The 4,437-nt window shown below is 39.5% G+C and overlaps 1 protein-coding gene across 2 annotated transcripts in view; it reads right to left on the reverse strand.

Annotated features, from left to right (window-relative positions):
- The window catches only part of LOC102310967 (protein phosphatase 1B), a 42,803-nt gene that overhangs the window by 9,606 nt on the left and 28,760 nt on the right, over positions 1–4,437 (reverse strand). The gene's annotated exons all lie outside the window — the stretch shown is intronic.

A 4,437-nucleotide genomic window follows, 5' to 3' on the forward strand; every position in this document is an offset into this window, starting at 1 on the left:
ATATATATATATATATATATATACATACATACATACATACATACCATGGGTGTGAACAATAGCAGAGTCATGCTAGCCCTCATGAACAGGTTTTATCCCATTAACATCAAAATGGTTCAACAGACATGGTGTACATAAAACACAGACTCACATTATTCTGCTGTAAATCCATGCTTCTTGGTTATTTGCTTTGACATAATGAACAATATATGCCATAAGTAAACGGCCCTATTCTTCTCTACACTATGTAGGGCCTTATTCAAGGTTCTGAGTATTCAGTCATCCAGTCTACAGTACAGGCAAACAAGTGGGAATTGGCTCATTTTTAGCCATAGGCTTCGGTTTGAAGATGAACAGGAGTTCGATTTAAGGCCGGGGTTACTGAGAAGCTCACAGATATTCATCATGTCACAATGATTTAAATTACATAGTTATATCTGGGTTTATGACGTACAAAGGAGGGAGGCTGCGAGTGTGAATGAGCACTTAAAAGTCCTCTGCTGCAAGTATAGCTGCTTTCAGGACACCTATGGACACAAAAAGAACTGGTGAGTGGATCGGATGCTGTTTGGCCAATGTGATAAGTTGTCAGATTTTCTGTGGTGCAAATGTTTGTTTGTTTTTTTGTTTTTTTACAATTTCGCTAGAGCAGTTTCTGTCCATGATGACACATTCAAATCCAAATTGAGACTCTTGTCACGCTGCAAACAAAAGACACCCCTGTTAAGATTCAAACATGTCGCCGTGACTGAAATCGGAGGTTCGATTCAGCGAACCCTATCGGGTATAATGATCTTTCCTGCCCCTCTGCGTCTGTCACTCATGAGCCTATTCCCTCTGATTCTCTGACTCATCCTCCCCTCTGTGTGTGTGCCTCACTCGGTCTCTGTCTTTAGGTCTCTCTCCCAGTCTCGAGCTTCATATTTGCACATGCCTCATTGGACGTTCACCTTGAGCAGCTGTTCAGTGGCTTCCTGCAGCCTCAGATAGACAGAGACTGAGCTGTTTGGGACAGGCCTACCTTCTGCTGCTTCTCTCCCCATGTGTCAGTTTGGACTGCAGCCAGTTGGAGAATAGACGTGGTGGATGAGTGAGTGTGCGTCTATGTGTGCTTGGATTCGACCGCTATGAAAATGACCACTTCAGCTTCGGTAGCTGCACAGTCACTAAGTATATTTGTACTTTTATCACACTCAGATTACATTTAGTGTTTACCCCTGTGCACCCTGATTAGGGGAAAGTTCCCACGTCACGTACGTGACATGAATATCAAACAGTCAGTACTTTCAAATAGCTTAATTCTTTATTTCTTCATGAGTCGAAACTAATATCAATTTGGATCTGTGCATTCAAAATAAAAAAAGGATTTCATTGTATTTTTGGACATCATGGCCACAATTTAAGCAAAAAAAAATAAAATAAGGAAGTTTCATGTATTTATGTTGTCAATTAATTTATGGTTTCATTTGCAGTAATAGCTGCTCGTAAATGGAATAAAAAATGTCATTATGTCAAATTAATCTAATGTTAGAATCAAGTATTGTTAAAAGTTTCAGTTTTTTTCTCAATGATCACAAAGAGGAACGTATTACAAGTGAAATAAAAAAGCGATGTTAAAAAGAAGAGCAGATTTAGATTTGTTTAATTTGCATTATAATAGTTTTTGTCAGTTTTGCTATTTTGTCAAACAGTATAAAAGATGGGCGTAGCTTCCCAGGTCTGAAAAGTAAAGCCAATACGACATGCCTTAAATATCTGCTTTGTTTAATGGCTATCCGGGGGGGACACCAAAAAAGACTCCTGGTCCCATCGAGCTTGACCTCTGGACATGTTTTCTGCTGTGCTTGTGGTTACTCAATTTGGGCCATAATGAACAAAAACAAGGTCATTTTTATAAATCTTGTTTCAGAGTATGTTCATTGGCTATTAACTTGTCGACAATAAGCTGGCCAATGAGCATGCAGTTTCACAGTCAGACCTGCTTCTTTCTCACCATAGCTGGTTTCAAAACACCAAGACTGCAATGAAAATGCTCAGTAGAAGAGAGACTTTGCAAATCAATGCGTGACATTACAGTATGTCCACATTTTATACTCTATGTTTCTTTGGGGTCTAGTCTGTAGACAAGATGATGCTCTCATGTTTAAGCTCGCCTACAAACCTCACTGGTACTTAATTACTTCTACCAGAGCTGTAGCACTAGTTTTCGAGTAAAATTGGGGATATGTGCAGTGATCTGGGGCTGACTGCACCAGCTGGTTTTTACAAAGCCTGATCTTATCTCGGTGCACATACTGCCTTGCTTAGGAGAGGGTGAATCAAATGAAAAGCACATCAGTGGGCACCAACTTAATTATTGATGTCTTTAGAGAGGATTCACCTGCGTTAGCCTGGTTTGTTCAACATAGAAAGCAGTGTGCTGACTGGAATATGGCCCAACACTGTCTTGGGATCTTGAAAACAAGGTGACTGGACTTCTTCAGTTCTAAAACCAATCATTAGTTTAGCTTAACCCGTTGAACCCTAGTGCCCCTGATACCAGGGTCAGAGGGAGAACATCTGGTTTCACAGGCTGTGCCACTAGGTCTGTCATTTAGATATAGACATGTATGACATCAGAATCTCAGCTAAACGCTCACAAAATCATTTTGATTACCACTAATCAGTTTAAACAAGAAACAATTAAAGAGCAGGTAAATAACTTCTGCGAAAGATGTTAACACAAAGCGCAGATTCCTCCGTTCACATGACGGCATGTACACGGACAAACAATGTTTTACTTCAGCCGAATCAATCTTTCCACAGAATGTCTTAGAGAAAATATTAGAATAATAGAGAGGTCTACAAGCATGGTCAGGTTACCACCAGCACAACAGGAATATCCTTCCTGTCCTCTTTTTTGCAGTTTTAGCAGACCTTTTAAAAAAGATGTCAAATGGGAAACAAGAGGGCTTTTTAAAAATACTTCCAGATTTGCTGACTGAAACCTTTCTCTGCTTTCCTCTTTGTCCACATGTGCAGACGGAGCAACAACAGCAAGTCTAACACAAGTTTCTAAAAGACCAGCTACACTGCTCTTTGAAAAAGCCTGACATTCACTTCCCTGGAGTCTATTTTGTTTGACATGCTTGTTCTTTAATTCTGCTGTGCTCTACAGTGCTGGTCATGGTGCCCTACTTCTGTCATCGCCTCAAGTATCATATGCTCCCCAAAATCACCAGTCTTCTCTTTGAATGTTTGCCTTTGTGCCACTTAATTTCGTTTCTTTAATGTGAAACAGTTTGTCCCTATACTCTACTAAATTATTATTCATTCGAAGTAATTTCTTAAATCCCTCTGCTCTGTAGACACGCTTGTTTTACATCAATATAGTTTAAGAAACTGATATGTGAACGAATTTGTTGATTTTTTAAATCTTCATGCCACATTAAAGAGTAACCAATGTTTCAATGCTTTCTGTGATCAAAAGTGTAAAGCCTAATGCCTCAGTATCACAGGCATATAAATTAAACACCAAAGATCAGCAAAGACGAGATTTTATAGCTGCTGTTAAATTACTTTTGTGGATTTTTCCTTCTTTCATTTGGAACACCTTTCCAATGTCCATTCAATAAACCTTTCCTCTGTTGAGCTACACTTGTCTTCCCTGTACAACCATTTGATATTATTGTTAATTCTTTTGAACCATTCTGCAAATTTAGATGAAAACAGTTTCTCATTCAAGAGTGACCAGTTCACTGGATTCTAACCAGTGGCTGCTGAGTTTGGCTCCTGAAAAACAGCGAATGCTAGCATACAACATGTGCTATAGCTATCAAGCTAATGAAGCTAAAGTTAGCTCCAATTAAAACCTTGCCTTGAAGGCTATAGTATTACCAACTTAGTGACTTTGTCGCTATATTTAGTGAGTTTTCAGACCCCATTAGCGACATTTTTTCTAAAAAGCAACTAGCAACAAAGCTGGCGACTTTTGCTGGTGTTATTAGGAAGACTTATAACGATTTTTTGACGTGAAAGCACGTATCGATCTTACTCTCAACAAGCAGCGGGTGCTGCCGTGGGCACCGTGCCTTTGGCAGCAGGTAGTCCTCATACAGGAGTCACCCCCATCTGCTGTCAGAGCAGGACATGTTCACCCCTACACGTCCAAACTGCAAATGAATCGCACATGAGCGAAGCCGCTGCTCTCGCCATGACTGTAATGCAGTCAGTTCTTCTTTAACTGTTACTTACTTAACTGTTACTTTTTGTGGATCACAAGGTTTAAAACTACTTAAAAACTACTACTACTACTACTACTACTACTTAAAAACACACACAAAAGAAGTAACTCTGCCAGAGTCACTTTTGACTGGTCCCAAGCCTGGATAAAGGAGGACGGTTGGAATTGGGACATTAAAAAAACAATAATTGCTAAAAGAAATTTAATTTGTAGTA

The sequence above is a fragment of the Haplochromis burtoni genome, unplaced genomic scaffold, assembly GCF_018398535.1.
Source record: "Haplochromis burtoni strain Fernald_Lab_line unplaced genomic scaffold, NCSU_Asbu1 Contig_948, whole genome shotgun sequence".
NCBI lineage: Eukaryota > Metazoa > Chordata > Actinopteri > Cichliformes > Cichlidae > Haplochromis > Haplochromis burtoni.